Here is a 19,166-nt window from a genome sequence, read left to right on the forward strand (position 1 = left end):
CGCAATGGCCCTTGTCGAAGTCACGGATCGAGGATCCGTTGGTTCGCCGATTTTTTGCTCACAAGTCGAGACTTTTTGTACGACGTGGTGTTTTGTTATTGCGTTCTGATAATGATCAGTCTAGGGTCGTGGTCCCACGTTCGTTACAGTCCTCTGTCTTAAAGCTTCTCCACCAAGGACATTGGGGTATAGTGCGTACGAAACAACTTGCTCGTCAGCACTGTACTTGGTTCGGAAACGATGCTGCGATTACGAATATGTGCTCTTCTTGCATGGCGTGTGCCGAACAACAATCCGCGCCACCGCGGAAATTCTTTGCATGGTCGATAGCCACTTCCCCTTGGCAACGCTTACACATAGATTTTGCTGGTCCATTCTGGAATGCTCGATGGTTGGTTGTGGTCGATTCCTTCAGTAATTTTCCTTTTGTTGTCCGGATATCTTCCACAACGTCATCTGCCACCATCCAAGCGTTGTCTGCTATCTTTTGCATTGAAGGTCTGCCGCAGACTCTTGTTTCCGACAATGGCCCACAATTCATGTCCGCAGAATTTCAGTCATTCTGCAAGGCCAATGGTATTCAACATCTGACATCCGCGCCGTTTTCGCCTCAGTTACACGGTGCCGCTGAACGTTAGGTCCGGACTTTCAAGTCACAGATGTTGAAGTTGAAAGAGTTGCATTCTCGGGAGGAAGCGTTGTTGCTCTTTTTGTCCTCGTATCGCTCTCAGCCCCGAGATGGTCGCTCACCGGCTGAGTTGCTCCATGGTCGTCCTCATCGAACCTTGATGTCTTTGCTGCATCCGCCGCATCAGGTTCCTGTGCAGCGGCAGACTCCTGCTTTTGCTCCAGGCGACGTTGTATTCTATCGCAACTATCGCGGTTCACGGCGTTGGTTCGCAGGGCGCATTCTTCGCTGCCTCGGCCGCGCGATGTATTTGGTTTTGGGGGCCTCTGGTGAGGTGCGTCGGCATCTCAATCAGCTGCGCCTCTGTCGTCGCACGGGTTCTGCCGCTCCCCGTCTGCTTTCAGCGTCGGTGCCGTCCGGTCAGCGCCCTGGGGACCCATCTACTGGCTCGCCTCAACCCCAGGTGTTACCGACGATGCCTTCCATTTTGCCCCATGGCGACGCACCGCCGCCGCCGCCGCCGCCGCCGCCACCGCCTGTACTCCCGCCGGCGCCGCCCGCAGTGGACGCTTCGCTGCAGCCGCCAAGCGCCTCCCTAGGTCACGCGCTGCCGATCGCTTTCCGTGACCAGCTGTCCTCCGCCATGGAACTCTTGCCCGCTCCGGACCACATGGCGTTATCGCGCGTCGGATACCCCGACGCAATGGAGGTCGACCCTTCGGCCCCTCCTGTCTCTTTACGGGCGCATACACCGCATGTTGACGTGCACCCTGGACTAGGTTTTCAGGCGTTTCCTAGCTCCCCTTGGACCGAATGGCCGGGTGCGGGTGGCACAGCCTCGCCTGTTGTTAGGCTCCCCACCTCATCGCATACGTCAACATGGGGCCCTCCCCACGGCGGGCGGAAGCCTTATCACACGACCGTTCGCCGATTTGCGGGGGAGGAATGTGGTGTCACCGCCAGACACCACACTTGCTAGGTGGTAGCTTTAAATCGGCCGCGGTCCATTAGTATATGTCGGACCCGCGTGTCGCCACTGTCAGTAATTGCAGACCGAGCGCCACCACACGGCAGGTCTAGAGAGACGTACGAGCACTCGCCCAGTTGTACGACGACTTTGCTAGCGACTACACTGACGAAGCCTTTCTCTCATTTGCCGAGAGACAGTTAGAATAGCCTTCAGCTAAGTCCATGGCTACGACCTAGCAAGGCGCCATTAGCCTTACAGTGCTTGTATTTAAAGAGTCTCACTTGTATCATCAAGAATGCTGTATACAAATGATGGATTAAAGTTAAGTATTACAGCAGCTACGTACTTTTCTTTATAGCATTCATTACGTATCCTGTTTCAGACCTCACGCCAGCCGGCGTGTGTAACGCGTGCATTTCGGCTACTTCCGAGTGGCGTGGCTGTCTTGATACGCCACAACAGGGACCATGCCGCCTCTTCTCGGGACTGTCCCACGTATTGATGAGCGGGCTGTCCAAGAGTTCTGGGTAAAGGAAAGAGTGCCTTGCCCAGTCGCTCGCAAGTTTTTGGCTAATCGCAAACCTTGCATTCTCCAGTCTGGCACCTGTAGTTCTGTTCTTGTTATACCTCATTCCATGAATGACAAGGCTACGCAGACATGCGAGCTCAAGTTCAGGTCTGAGATTGTAAAATCGCCCAGTGTCAACGTAGCTTGACCATCCCCCGTGCAGCTGTGCAACAAGCCATCAAACTGTCGCCTCAAGGGGCGAAATCACAGCTATACAACCAGTAGGTTGGAAACTTCAGAAGAAGCACTCCCGTGAAGACTTCGTACATCCCTCCACCCAAACAGCCCCCGAGTCTTCCACTGCTAACTGCAGAGACTCGAAAACATTCTCCTTTGCCGACTCGAAGATCCTCTTCGACGGTATTGCCATGTGTTACCTTAGCTCGGCCGGTCTCCGTGTCGCCAGTGCGCACCATCAACCGTTTTTCAGGGATGGACTCCACAGACTGACAGAACATGCAAGCCGATGCTTCTGTGAACCCCATGGAGCAGGATCCTCCTGCTTCTGTTCCCTGTAGCAGCGACCCTTCACAGGCTGTCACTCGGCAGCCGTGAGGTGACACCCCTTCATTTCTTCCTCATCATGACTCTCCTCCAGTGGAATGATCACGACGTTTGGGTCCACAAAGAGGATTTACAGCTGTTTTTAACATCGCGATGTCTCCTTGTACTCTTCCTTCAGGAAACGAAATTTCGCCCTCACAACTGCTTCGAGCTTTCACATTTCTTCCCGGTTAGTTTTGACCTTCGCCTTGATGTCAGCATTCCATTTCATGGGGGCGTCATGCTGCTCATACAGGATGATGTTCATAGTCAACTGATATCCCTGACTACCCATCTTCAAGCTGTTGCAGTTCACATTTTCCTTTCCCACCTGACTTTTTCCCTCTGTACAATTTAGGTCCATCCATCATTCGATGTCACCAGGTAACAGACTTTCTTCAGCTTATTGGGCAGCTGCCTCCCCCATTTTTGATACTCAGTGACTTTAATGCGCATCGTCCTCTTTTGGGTTCTCCTAGGACTTGTCAAAGAGGTGCCCTCTTGGCGATCTTCTTAATCAACTCAAGCTCTTCTGCCTTAACCCTGGAGCACCCATTTTCCTTTCCTATCCTTCTGCACAGCCCAGCTTGCCCATCGTCAGGAGTGGTCCGTTCTTTCTGAAACCTATTCGAGCGACCATTTCCATGTACTATCCATTTGCTGTCTCCTACCCCACCTGCATGCACATCCAAATGGCAGCTTACCAAGGCTGACTGGCGGCTTTATTCCTCTCTGTCGACCTTCGAAGAACGCGATTTCCCCAGTTTTGATAACCAGGTGGAATATCTCACAAACGTTATCCTTACTGCTGCAGAACGTTCCATTGCTCGTACTTCCTCTTTACCACGCCGTGTCCCAGTCCCTTGATGGAGCGAGGCGTGCCGCAACGCACTTCGCGCACAGAGACGTGCCCTCCGCGTTTTTAACCGTCATTATACGAAGGCGAAGTGCATTCATTAGAAACAGATGCGTGCGAAGAGTCGTCGCGTTCTTCGGGATAGCAAAAAACCTAGCTGGATTTCATTCACTAGTTCTTTTAACAATTCCACCCCTTCCTCTGGTGTGTGGGCCAACTTCCGACGCCTCTCTGGGACCAAACTCCATTCACCAATTACCGACCTGACAGTAGCAGACGATGTTATTGTGGACTCTATTGCTATCTCCAACACCTTGGGCCACCGTTTTGCTGAAGTTTCGAGCTCTTCTCACTATCACCCTGCCTTCCTCCATCGGAAACGAGCACTCCCGAATCTTCTTAGAATCTGGAGTGCCACAGTGCCGCCTTTACTAAGAGGGAGCTACATCATGCTCTCAGTTCATCCCAACCCTCCATCCCAGGGCCAGACGCTGTCCGCATTATGTTCCAGCACTTTTCTCTTGTGGGCAAGCAGTTTCTTCTTAACACAAACAACCGTATCTGGTCAGAGGCCACATTTCCCGGACTTTGGCGTGAAGCCACCGTCATACCCATACCTAAGCCTGGTAACGACAAAAACTTTCCTTCTAGCCACAGCCCCCCTCTCTAAAAGCTGCGTTTGCAAGGTGATGGAACGTATGATTCATGTCCAGCTGATGTGGTGGCTCGATTCTCGCAATTTGCTAACAAATGCACAGTGTGGATTTCGAGCATGGCGTTGTGCAGTTCACCATCTCGTTAATTTGTCCACCCATTTCATGAATGGTGTTGTTCGGAAATCCCAGACTGTGGCCGTGTTTTTCGATTTGGAGAAGGCCTACGACACCTGTTGGAGAACTGTTATCCTCCGTACTCTTTACACTTGGGGCTTCCATGGCCGCCTGCCACGTTTCCCTCAAGAATTTTTAAAAGTTGGAGTTTTCAAGGTGTGTGTGGGTTCTGCCTTGTTGGTCCCCTTTATCCAGGAAAACGGTGTGCCTCAGGGTTTCTTCCTGAGCATCACCCTCCTTGCTTTTCAAATGTTCAAATGTGTGTGAGATCTTATGGGACTTAACTGCTAAGGTCATCAGTACCTAAGCTTTCACACTACTTTACCTAAATTATCCTAAGGACAAACACACACACCCATGACAAAGGGAGGACTCGAACCTCTGCCGGGACCAGCCGCACAGTCCATGACTGCAGCGCCTTAGACCGCTCGGCTCCCTCTTTGCTATCGTCGTTAACCCTATAATAGCCTGTCTCCTGCCAGGTATCTCCAACTCCCTTTTTGTTGATCAGTTTGCCATCTATTACAGTTCCCTATGGACATGCCTCACTGAGTGGTGTCTTCAGCGATCTCTTGATATTCTTTACTCCGGGAGCATCGACAATGGCTTTCGTTTTTCCATTGACCAAACTATCTGTATGAATTTCTGGCGGCACAAATGGTTTCTCCCACCACCTTTACGTCTTGGGCCTGTTGCCTTTCCGTTCGTTGAAACTACGAAATTCCTGGGGCTCATGCTCGATAGGAAACTCTCTTCGTCCCCAAATGTGTCTTACCTGGCAGCTCACTGTACGCGGTTCCTCAGTGTCCTACATGTCCTCAACGGTACTTTCTGGGGCGCAGATCGAACCACTTTCTTCCGTTTGTACCAGTCCCTTTTCCGTTCAAAACTCGACTATGGATGCTTATTTTATGCGTCTGCACGTCCATCCCTCTTAGGTCACCTCAACATTATCACCTTCGTGGCATCCGTTTGGCCACCTGCATCTTTAACACTAGCCCAGTTGAGAGTCTGTATGTTGAAGCTGCTTAACTACCACTGTCCTACCGCCGTGATTTTCTCCTCAGCAGGTATGCATACTGTTTGTCTGCCATGCGCGGCCATACATCCTATGCCTCCTTCTTCGATGATTCCTTTGATCGTCAGTATGGGGCGTGTCCCTCTTCTCCATTACCTCCTGGAGTCCACTTTTGGCACTTGGTACGGCGGCTTCACTTCACACTACCTGCAACTTTCCCATTGGGTGTGAACCCATCACCACCTTGGCTTCGTGAAGCGACCAATGCTAATCTTGGCCTTCATTCGCTTCCTAAGGACACTACTCCAGCCTCGCTCTACTGCCTTGAGTTTCATGACCTTCGCATGGAACTTCGTGATAGTACCGTTGTTTACACTGATGGCTCTCGGACTGACCATGGTGTCGGATGTGCCTTCGTCATTGGTACCCGTGTCTTTTGATATCGGCTTCTGGCACACTGCTCAGTGTTTATTGCCAAGCTATTCGCCCTGTGACAGGCCACAGAGTACATCCGGCGACACAGACCTCCCAATTGTGTCCTCCGCTCAGACTCACTCAGCGGCCTTCAAAGTCTATGTGCGCTGTACACAGCCCTTCCCGGAAATCTGTCACTTGCTCACTCCTGGTGGATCCACTGTGATGTTTATGTGGGTCCCTAGTCATGTCGGTCTGCCAGGCAACGAGGCTGCTGTCGCTGCTGCCTAGGCTACCAAGGCTGCAGTCCTCAGTGCGCTAGTTCCCATATTTGCTCCGATGATCTCTGTGTTTCCATCTGTCAGGAGGTGGTGTCACTTTGGATCACCACTGGTCCTCCCTTCGTGGGAACAAGCTCCGGCTTATTAAGTCTCTCCCAGTGGCTTGGAAGACCTGTTCTCGGCCTTCCCTCCGGGAGGAGGACATTTTAATATGCTGCGTATTGGGCACTGCCTTTTTTGGCCCTCGTCATTTGATAAGTGGCGCTCCCCCACCACTTTGTACACACTGCGGCTAAGTTTTAACTGTCCACCACTTCCTGACGAAATGCCCTTTTTTGAACCGTTTACGTTGCCGCTTGGGTTTGCCGTCTGAGTTATCGGCCGTTTTAGCAAATGACTCGCGGGCTGTCGAACGCGTTTCACTTTTTATCCGTCAAAGCAATATGGAAAAGGGCATTTAATTTTTAGTTTTGGACCTGTATGGTGTCTTTTTTAGCCCTTTCTCCACGTCCCTATTTTCAGCTGCCTCCTCTTCGGTCAATTGGGACTGACGCATAGTCGTTTTTTAACTTCTCTCTGTCTTCATATTCTATAGTTTTGACTTGTGCATCCGAAGGAAAAACAAAACCAAATCAAACCAAAGATGACAATGCAACCAGTTCTAAAGTAACAAATGTCAGGCAATGGTTTGTGGCCAGTTACATTCCTGAAATATATTTTCGTGCCTGGAGTCCCTATATATAAAAAAAATGGAACTCCTTTTGGATAAGTTACAGCGTCGACTACGCACCAAACAGCAGCGCCCATCATCACGACCTTCTCTGATTTCGGTTCTTGAGAAAGAATGGGCTGCCATTCCTCCAGAGTTTCAGAAACGTCATTTAAAGTGACACTAGCAGAGTTCAACCCATCATAATCGCGAAGAATGGACTCACTCATATTAATGTCAACTAATACGTGTCAGGATATTTTCGATCAGATTGTGTATGTTATGTAATAGAAGTCTCTTCAAACTGTTTCATAGGCATGTAGTTCTATTGTTAGTTTCGACCATCATGAAGGTTAAAACATATTTTAGTAAATTATAAATCCCTCAACACTCACCGCTGATAGTAAAACCCACATTTCTACATATTAATTCGATTTGGATGTATACTGAATGCCTTTCTCAGCTGCCCCATCCCGGTATTAATACTTGTTGTCGATGAAGTAACTACCGAACAAACTTTTTTAAATGTCCCTTGATAGTCTGCTGGCCAGAAGTTGATCCACATGACAGTTCGTTCCCTGTGAAACATCTCCACAAATTCATCTAATATTCAGTTGTCCGAAAACTTTTAAAGTCATATTGGATCTATGAATATATTCCATGTGAGTTGAAGAGTTGCACTGAAGTGACTGATTGCCTATGCGTTTGCAACCTGTGTAGACATTGGATGCTGTTTATGTAACGGACAGTGGTGTACTTGGAAGGTAGTGTACCTAGGAAGAAATGATGCTGCCTGGTCTGTGTTTCAGTCTAATGACTGACTTACGTCACATGAACGACTGTGAACTCGAAACTACCATAAACAGTTTCCGGTATATTCTACTTTTTTTATTGTGAAACATGAGGTCGCGTTTTGTGTAGCGCTTGTAAATATTACGAGTCCTGTTTATTTAAATGCTCTGTAATAGCTCAAAACCGTTTGAGGGCCTTGCCTTGCCTTGCCTTGCTTCTCCCATGCGTGTAACATGACCCCACCATCTAAGCCTGTTCGCCCTGACTGCTACATCTATAGAGTTCATTCCCAGTTTTTCTTTGATTTACTCATTGTGGACACCCTCCTGCCATTGTTCCCATCTACTAGTACCTGCAATCATCCTAGCTACTTTCATATCCGTAACCTCAACCTTGTTGATAAGGTAGCCTGAATCCACCCAGCTTTCGCTCCCATACAACAAAGTTGGTCGAAAGATTGAACGGTGCACAGATAACTTAGTCTTGGTGCTGACTTCCTTCTTGCAGAAGAGAGTAGATCGTAGCTGAGCACTCACTGCATTAGCTTTGCTACACCTCGCTTCCAGTTCTTTCACTATGTTGCCATCCTGTGAGAATATGCATCCTAAGTACTTGAAACCGTCCACCTGTTCTAACTTTGTTCCTCCTATTTGGCACTCAATCCGTTTATATTTCTTTCCCACTGACATTACTTTCGTTTTGGAGATGCTAATCTTCATACCATAGTCCTTACATTTCTGATCTAGCTCTGAAATATTACTCTGCAAACTTTCAATCGAATCTGCCATCACAACTAAGTCATCCGCATATGCAAGACTGCTTATTTTGTGTTCACATATCTTAATCTCACCCAGCCAGTCTATTGTTTTCAACATATGATCCATAAATAATATGAAGAACAGTGGAGACAGGTTGCAGCCTTGTCTTACCCCTGCTGCCTGACTATCCATGTAAAGACCTTTAATTGCTTGCAAAAGTTTGCCTCCTATTCCATAATCTTGTAGAACAGACAATAACTTCCTTTTAGCAACCCGGTCATATGCCTTTTCTAGATCTATAAAGCATAGATACAATTCCCTGTTCCACTCATAACACTTCTCCATTATTTGCCGTAAGCTAAAGACCTGGTCCTGACAACCTCTAAGAGGCCTAAACCCACACTGATTTTCATCCAATTGGTCCTCAACTAATACTCGCACTTTCCTTTCGACAATACCTGAGAAGATTTTACCCACAACGCTGATTAAAGAGATACCTCTGTAGTTGTTACAATCTTTTCTCTTTCCATGTTTAAAGATTGGTGTGATTACTGCTTTTGTCCAGTCTGATGGAACCTGTCCCGACTCCCAGGCCATTTCAATTATCCTGTGTAGCCATTTAAGACCTGACATTCCACTGTATTTGATGAGTTCCGACTTAATTTCATCCACCCCAGCCGCTTCATTGCACTGCAATCTATTGACCATTTTTTCCACTTCCTCAAATGTGATCCTATTTCCATCATCATTCCTATCCCATTCTACCTCGAAATCTGAAACATTATTGATCGCATTTTCACCTACATTGAGCAACTCTTCAAAATATTCAGGAAATTCATGTTGAGTAAAATTAGGTAATTTTTAAAACTAGTCACATTACGCGTGGACGATTATGTCATAATCCACTGGTCATCTCATCATGCACAATGAAATTACAGAAGTCTAGGATACCTTCTAATATCGTGTCGGATCTCCTTTTGTCTGACATAGTGCAGCAACCCGACGTAGCATGGACTCAACGAGTCGCTGAAAGTCCCGACCAAAAATATTGAGCCATGCTGCCTCTACAGCCCGTCCATAATTGCGAAAGTGTTGCCGGTGCACAATTTCATGCACGAACTGACGTCTCGATTATATCCCATAAATTTTCTACGGATCCATGTCGGGTGATCTAGGTGGCCAAATCATTCGCTCGAATTGTCCAGAATGTTCTCGAAACCAATCGCAAACAGTTGTGGCCCTATTACATGGCGCATTATCATCCATAAAAATTCCAATGTTGCTTGGGAAAATGAAGTTCATGAATGGCTGCAAATGTTCTCCAAGTATCCGAACATAACCATCTCCAATCAGTGATCGGTTTAGTTACACCAGAAGAGCCACGTAAACGCAGCCATTATGAAGACACCACCAGCTTGTACAGTGCTTTGTTAGTAATGTCGGTCTACCATCAGCTCTTAGCAGCTGACATCGGGACTCATCTGACTAGGCCACGGTTTTCCAATCGTCTTGGATCCAACCGAAATCATAACGAGCGCAGGAGAGGCGTTGCATGCGATGTCGTGCTGATAGCAAAGGCAATCGCAGGGGCGGTCGTCTGCTGCCATAGCCCATTAACGCCTAATTTCGCAAGACTATTCCAACGGATACGTTCGTCATAGGTCCCACTTTGATTGCTACGGCTATTTCACGCAGTGTTGCTTGTCTGTTGCCACTGACAACTCTACGCAGACACCGCTGCTCGGTCGTTAAGTGAAGGCCACTGCATTGTCTGTGGTGAGAGGTAACGCCTGAACTTCGGTATTGTCGGCGCACTCTTGACACTATGTGTATATCGGAATACTGAATTCCCTAACGATTTCCAAAATGAATCGTCCAATGCGTTTCACCCCATCTACCATTCCGCGTTCACAAAATGGTTAATTCCTGTCGTGCGGCCATAATCACGCCGGAAACCTTTATACGTGAATTATGTGAGTACAAATGATAGCTCTTACAATGCATTGTCCTTTGATACCTTGTGTACGTGGTACTACTGCAATCTGTATGTGTGGATGTCACTATCCCATTACGTTTATCACCTTAGTCTACCTTGAAGAGGAAGAAGCTATTCTACCATGGAACGTGTGATATTTGAAAAGGATCTGAGTGTCTTCTACGTTTTAACAATTTTGCTTTTCCAATAGTTAGTTTTTCAAACTGTTTTTAATTTTTAACTTGTTTCTGACAATACTTGTTAATTTGTTTACACTTACTGGATGTTGGTTGACACGTAATAGATTAATAGTATACACGCAGACTGTTTAAAAACAAGATTAAAAAATAAGATTATCTCGATTGCACTATTTTTAAATTTGAGTAGAACATTTTTCCTAGTTACATGACCATGTTTTACCTTAGAATAGTTTTTCACATTTGGAAAACTTTAGTTTTCTGGAGTAATTTATGTAATTTTAGAGAAAGGCTGCAGGACGCATAAAGTGAATGCTATCATTCCAAAATACAATAACAAAACTTATTGAACCTCTATAAAATCGCTGGCTAGAGGCGAAAGTCTCAAAAGTGTTCCAAGGTACAACAGTATGTCCTATATATGTACTCCTACATACTTCAGTGGAGCTTTGTAAAGCGGAAGAAAGTAGATAAATCTACAATATGAATTCTAAGGTTAACACAAGTGTGGCGTTTATGCTACATTACTGCCCATGTTTATTACATTGTAGTTGCTTTGTTTAGTATAAGAAGATGTTGTTACGGGAGGCTAGTGAATAGGTAGGATCACAAGGCAGACTCATCGAATGACGCGTCAAATGGTCAAATAGCGTCAGAATGGCCGGAAGAGCAAGAGCCGTATCGTGCAGGAACACAGAGAGAGACAGTGGTGATTCACCTATCACTCTGGGCACCAAGCAACGGATCTTTTATTATTTATACTTACTGTTTAAATATTAATATGCAGCTCCAACTGTGCTGATGACATTGCTAGAACCGAGAACTTGTTAATCATCAATTCAGTAGCACTCAGTCCATCAGTAAATGATAATAACAAATTGTAGTTATTGTCAATACTTGTTGATGGCCGGCCGCTGTGGCCGAGCGGTTCTAGGCGCTTCAGTCTGGAACCGTGCGACCGCTACGGTCGCAAGTTCGAATCCAGCCTCGGGCATGGATGTGTGTGATGTCCTTAGGTTAGTTAGGTTTAATTAATTCTACGTTCTAGGGGATTGGTGGCCTCAGATGTTAAGTCACATAGTGCTCAGAGCCATTTGAACAATTTCAACTTGTTGATGGAAAGGATGAACCAATCACAAGATGGTCCTGAGACGCCAGGCTGCTAAAATACCTTACTACCAATCTACGATCAGTTCATGAGGAGGTAATACGTGAATGTGTGTATAAAATTTCATCTCATATAAAGACGGAATAGTTTGATGAAAAATTGCCTCGTATTACATAATTGTTCCATGCTGTGTTAATACAAGGCAGTCTACGATTGAATTTCGAGGTGGCAACATGCGAACTAATGTATGAATTGAAGTTCCAAGCAAAGACGAAATTAATTATTAAATTTACCTCGGGAAACATATTTGTGCGATCTCATGTTGAAATATTTTTGTGACTTTTGGGTGCTCGGTAGCTAATTATTAGTGACCGGTAATCTTGTTACGAATATTAACTGTAGATTGACTCGCAAAATATTTTTCTTGGCCGCCGGGAGTGCCGCGTGGTTTCAGGCGCTATGTCACTGATTGCGCGGCCCTTCCAGCAGGAGGTTCGAGTCCTCCCTCGGGCATGGATGTGTGTTTTGTGCTTAGCATAAGTTAGTTTAAGTAGTGTGTAAGTCTAGAGACCTATGACCTCGGCAGTTCGGTCACTTAGGAATTCACACACATTGGAACATTTTGCTGTTGTTTTTTTTTCTTGATATTTTGGTTTCTACAAATGGTAATAAAACTCAGTGGCATTCCGATACTCCATAATTTCAATTTTAATAACACTCAATTCTTTCCCATTTGCCAGGTCGTTATACTCGGATAACTGTATGCACATCAGAGCCTGCGGCCAGCGGAGAGGATACCAATTGGAACAACTACATCTTTACAAGACAAGGGGTTAGCAAGTTGCCTCCAGTTATGCTAGGGATAGTGAGGGAGGACATTATTTACTGAAATTCACCGTGTTTTTTCATCGTGGCACGTCTTTTTAGGGGGAAGAGCTATATTCAGGAACCATCTATGTAGTATTTGATGATAACAGTTTGCATCTTTTGGGAACACTTTACAAGGTCTATCGTAATCAACAGAAATAATTGCCTGCTACAATCACGATTCTTCAGTTCATTAACACTGCTACAGTGTCGAAGAACACTTAAATGGAAAACAAACTGCAGTATCGCATAGACTGAACAGCAACGAAACAAGCAGGAGCAACCACGGAAGACAAAATAACTCTTTCACATCGAGGAGGAGGAGAATTTCTTACTGGAGGACGTCGGATACGAATAGGGACCACTTTCTTTCGTGTTCACAGAGCGAAGAATATCTTTTCGAAACGGAGAGTATTGGCTCAAAGAGCAGAGATAGCCTTCGATCTCTGGTAGAGGTGTTCGCCTTTACGGAAAAACTTGGAGCCCGAGAAACGTCCTCTCACACGCATCAACAGCCACGCGCTTTGAAGGGCAAATTACGGATGATTTTTTTTGTTATGGGCAAGACGAACAGAAAATCAGAACATTTTCTGATCGATGTAAATGCAAGAAGCGCCATGGCCAATTGTACTGTGTTATTCATAGATTCATTTAAATCTCATTCGAGCCTCACACCCGACTCCCCCTAGTCGTCTGTTAGTAAGCACACGGTAGACGAAGTATTTGATTCCAAAAAAGGAAAACTAGAGTGATTAAAACGGAAAACAGGAAAGCCATCGGTTATCTACAATAACTGCAAAAGACATTTGTCTAGAGTCATCGAGGATACGCAGATGTCTGCGGTTTACTGTACCACATCATCACCAGTAAAATACTCCTATCGTAGCACAAAAAATGTGAATATGCCCCTGTTTATTTAAAAGACCCTGACTGACAAGTGACGTACCAGCTGCTTCATTCTACCATCTATAGCATCTTCAAAAAGTTTTTTCAGAAATTTCCGCATGCGATTTCCTTCCCCATCTTTGAAACAGTCACAGCTTGTGCTCCAGCAATAATGACTTCGATGTCGAGCGCTCGTCAAACCCAAATTTCTTCCTCGTCCGCAGTAAAACACTGACGCACTCTGACAGCATTTATTTCAAACCTATTCCACAATGGCTTTTCCTCAACGTGAAAAAAACGAAGCTCTTATCTTCTACCAAATTTTCACAATATACGATTTTCTTCTGATATCCCTAAAACACCACGAATTTAATAAAACTTTTGTCTCCGACAGTACGTTATCATGCGAAGAATTACACTGATCAGGCAGAACATTATGACCACCTACCTAATAGCCGGTATGTCTATGGATAACAGCGGCGATGCGTCGTGGCATGGAAGCAATGAGGCAGTGGTAGGTCGCTGGAGGGCGCTGGCACCACATCTGCACACACGAGCATCTGGAGGGAGTAGGCACCACATCTGCACACACGAGCATCTGGAGGGAGTAGGCACCAGATCTGCACACACGAACATCTGGAGGGAGTAGGCACCACATCTGCACACACAAGCATCTGGAGGGAGTAGGCACCACATCTGCACACACGAGCATCTGGAGGGAGTAGGCACCACATCTGCACACACGAACATCTGGAGGGAGTAGGCACCACATCTGCACACACGAACATCTGGAGGGAGTAGGCACCACATCTGCACACACAAGCATCTGGAGGGAGTAGGCACCACATCTGCACACACGAACATCTGGAGGGAGTAGGCACCACATCTGCACACACGAGCATCTGGAGGGAGTAGGCACCACATCTGCACACACGAACATCTGGAGGGAGTAGGCACCACATCTGCACACACGAACATCTGGAGGGAGTAGGCACCACATCTGCACACACAAGCATCTGGAGGGAGTAGGCACCACATCTGCACACACGAGCATCTGGAGGGAGTAGGCACCACATCTGCACACACGAGCATCTGGAGGGAGTAGGCACCACATCTGCACACACGAACATCTGGAGGGAGTAGGCACCACATCTGCACACACAAGCATCTGGAGGGAGTAGGCACTACATCTGCACACACGAGCATCTGGAGGGCGTAGGCACCACATCTGCACACACGAGCATCTGTAGGGAGTAGGCACCACATCTGCACACACTAGAATCTGGAAGGAGTAGGCACCACATCTGCACACACGAGCATCTTGAGGGAGTAGGCACCACATCTGCACACACGAGCATCTGATTTCCTTAAATTCCGAAGAGAGGAGCCATGAGCTCTGATGCTACGCTCAGTCGCATCCCAGGTGTGTTCGATCGGATACTGATCAGACGTGTTGGGAGCCCAGCACATCAACTGGAACTCGACACTGTGTTGCCGGCCGTGATGACCGAGCGGTTCTAGGCGCTTCAGTCTGGAACGAAGCGGCTGCTGCGGTCACACATTCGAATCCTGCCTCGGGCATGGAAGTGTGTGATGTCCTTTGGATTAAGTAGTTCTAAGTCTAGGGGACTGATGGCCTCAGTTGTTAAGTCCCATAGTGCTTAGAGCCATTTGAACCTTTTCGACACTGTGTTCCTCGAACCACTCCATCACAGCCCCGGCCTTGTGACATTATCTTGTTGAAAAATTCATGACCGTTATGAACCGGTGTAAGTGATCTGCAGCCAGTGTGCGATACTCCTTGGCCGTCATGGTGCCTTGGAAGAGCTCCACTAGACCCATGGATGGCCACGTGAATGTTCCCTAGAGCATCCGCCACCAGCTTGTCTCCGTCCCACAGTACAGGCGTCAAGAAGCTGTTCCCCTGGGAGATGACGGATTCGTGAACTCCCATCGGCATGATGATGAAGATATCGGTATTCACCAGACCATGAAACACTCTGTCACTGGGCCAAAATCCTTGTCCATTTAAGTAATTGTTGTAGATACCGTGAGGTTAACATTGGCACATGCATGCGTCGTTGGCTGTGGAGGCCCATAGTTAGAAGTGTTCAGAGCACTATGTGTTTAGAAACACTTTTACTCTGCCGAGTATTACAGTTTGATGTTAGTTCCACCACAGGTCGCCGCCAGTCCTGTTTTACCAGTCTGCCCAGCCTACGACGTCCGACGTCTGTAGTGAGGGCCGCCCAATCTCACGACACCTGGACGTGGTTTCACTTTGGTTTCACAACGTGTTGAAGACACTCACCGCAGCACTCGTCGAACATCCGACAATTCTTGCAGTTGTTGTAGTTCTGTACCATCTTTCACATCGCCCTTCTTCGAACACGGAGAGGGTTGTGCACTATGGGCTTGAGCGCCTCGCGGGACGACTGACATCGGTCGAGTTTCACCTGTTGTACTGAGGGTGAAACGACCTGCTAGCCGTCTAAGTGTCGCCACAGTTTATGTGTTTACCGTTCTGGTGCGTCTAGAACGAAGACTGTATTGTCTTCATGATTCTGAGGACTCTTGCCGACGGTGCCCTGCTGTGTGCGACTGTCTGGCGCCGGATGACTGGTAGTCTTGGCATGCTGTTTTAGTAGCTGGTCAAACATGATTTCAGTACCCCCCAGCTGAATAACAGAGGCATGATTGGTCAACTTAAACTGAGGCCAGTTGACGTCATAAAGCCCTGCATGAAATTGCAGGGAACGGTCGATAATGGCGCGAATGTTCTGAGATGGTGTGGGGGAATTCTGGAATCAGCACTGAATGCTGATTCGCGGCTTTTTGAGGGTAGTGGGGAGATGAATAACGTTGGCTTCGCTCTTGCATTGCGCGGGTGCAGGCATTCGGGATCTGAACTTGTTCGGAATCGGACGGTCTTGCAATTTAGTCGCACTTTTTAGGAATCGTTGTGGAGCGTGACTTCGGTCGTACTCCAGTTTCATTCTGCGACTTAAGAGCCAGACTCTTACTCTGAGTTTTCGCACCTGTACCGACAGGGCGGGTTTAGGCGGTTTTTCTGTGTCTCTTCCTCGAGATACCAGTACGTCCTTGTGCATCCAGAAGTTTCTCTGCTTCGGCCATGCGAGGAGAACTTAGAATTCTCGGACAATATTCGAGGCCACGGGTTGTAAGAGAGTTGCTGCACAGCAGGAGTCGGCGCCTACATCGTCAGAACACTGCCTACCAACGACATGCTGCAAGTTTCAGGATTGCTAAAGTATTTTGTAGCTCTGGCATTGTAGGACCTACCATTTTTATACTTCTATGGGACGCGCGCTCGCTTTGCTACTAGTCCACCTTGTTTGTTTCTCCATTTGTTCCCATTTGAGCTCTGACTACCAATCGCGATACCGCATTATAGTCGGGGGAGTAATATTTGATACATTATAACCTACAGTCTTATCAACAATCTATTGCATCACATACAGTAGGAGCCCCTTGTTCTCGAGCCAACACTTGTTCTCATAATAGTTCAGTACACCCTATCCTTTAGCCTATTTGTATCGGCAATCAAGTACCTGTACGTTCTGATTTATAAGAAATCTCAATGTGATATTTGATAAAATATATGCAGAATCCCATTTCCTGTAGTTTATGATGATAAAAATCAATTTTTTTATTACTGAGTAGATTACGATTTTTACTAAATTATTATGAGTGTTGTTGTTGTTGTGGTCTTCAGTCCTGAGACTGGTTTGATGCAGCTCTCCATGCTACTCTATCCTGTGCAAACTGCTGCATCTCCCAGTACCTACTGCAGCCTACATCCTTCTGAACCTGCTTAGTGTATTCATCTCTTGGTCTCCATCTACGATTTTTACCCTCCACGCTGCCCTCCAATACTAAATTGGTGACCCCGTGATGTCTCAGAACATGTCCTACCAACCGATCCCTTCTTCTAGTCAAGTTGTGCCACAAACTCCCCTTCTCCCCGATTCTATTCAATACCTCCTCATTAGTTATGTGATCTACCCATCTAATCTTCAGCTGTGCACTCCTTATTTTACCAACTAGCAGGGTCCACCATCAATTCATTTCGTTACCGCTGTGCACATGATTAATTAGGTGGTAGATAAGGAGAGGGTCGAGTGCGTGTCTAGTTCTCATGCAAAATTCGCCAGATTTAAAGAGGTACAAACTCTTCTCCATCCCGGCACCTCGCAAGCTTTCCATTTGAAATAAAAACACAGAATAACTGAGGAAGTCCTGTAATGAAACTAATTCTCAGAGAAAGTTGACAGCCGCGCGGGATTAGCCGAGCGGTCTTGGGCGCTGCAGTCATGGACTGTGCGGCTGATCTCGGCGTAGGTTCGAGTCCTCCCTCGGGCATGGGTGTGTGTGTTTGTTCTTAGGATAATTTAGGTTAAGTAGTGTGTAAGTTTAGGGACTGATGACCTTAGCAGTTAAGTCCTATAAGATTTCACACACATTTGAACATTTTGAAAAAGTTGACACATAACGTGCTTTATTGCGACAATTATAAGGACCGCTGTCTATTGTTGAGGAATTTTCTTCCAGTTCCTACTCAAAATGATAGTCAGTGTGTCATCGATATTATTTATTGCCTTATGATCTACTTAATTATGCTATTTCCTCCATTAAACTATGACTCCATGACTGGACAAATTAGAAACTGCAAGGATGTATTATTCTCCACGTGATACATTACTCCTTATTGTAGTAACGCGATTCAATTTTCTTCTAAGTTGAACATGTGTGTTTAAAACAGAGGGTGTCAGACGATATTTTTTTACGTAGCAAATATGACAAATGAGATATATTGCATCTTATCATTTCTCTCCTATCTTCACTGTATTTCTTTAATTAACAGGGTCCTTTACATCAGGCACCTCTATAGTGGTCTTTTTCACATAAACAGATAGTTACAACGTGCGCATAATGAAGTTAACAATGCCGTTTCGTAAACTAATCTAAGCATTAAGATAAGGACATTGTAAACTAACCATTGTCTAGTAACTGAACTTGAGTGCCCAACTGTAGTTTTGAAGCGCTTCATCTGATCTATAGACATTATTCCAGCTAGACACTGTGACTGCAGTTAAACTTTCGCAAGCACAACGTAAACTCATTTGATGTGTTCCTGACGGAAATACATTGGTTAATACTTGCACGGAATTCTGCAGAGCTAATGGCAGCTTCGTGTAATGTATCTCATCTTATAGACGAAGACCCGTGCAGTGCAAATGCATTTGCCGTTTGTACGATCTGTAGATATGTGTCCAAGTAAATGAATCTTTGAATCAAAATGATTATAACCTGCGGAATTACGTAGAAGACTGATTTGAGGTCGTTGCTGTCGGTAGCACCCCATTCAACAACAAACTCCACCACCAATATTTACCGTGGAGCAGAAAATATTACGTAAAACAAAATAACAAGGCGTAATCGCACGAATTGTGTGCATTTATTATAGCAACAGTGCCGTTAAATAGGAGGAGGCCCAATTGTCAATCTAGTACCAAACGTGAGTATGCGAGGCCATGTGCATTTGAGGCGTTTAGTGAGCAGACCCAAAGGTCACTCTAGTACCGAACGTGAGAATCGAAAACCATTGGCATTAGTAGCGTTTCCATAACCAAAACCCTGCGACAGGCTATTAATACGACGATAAATGTAAAATACCTGCGCGACAGATAAATACTCTGTGGAATTTAAGCATCTCCGTGCGAAATCGATAACAAAGATATACAGA

This window comes from Schistocerca cancellata, chromosome 5, assembly GCF_023864275.1.
Source record: "Schistocerca cancellata isolate TAMUIC-IGC-003103 chromosome 5, iqSchCanc2.1, whole genome shotgun sequence".
NCBI classification, from domain to species: Eukaryota; Metazoa; Arthropoda; class Insecta; order Orthoptera; family Acrididae; genus Schistocerca; species Schistocerca cancellata.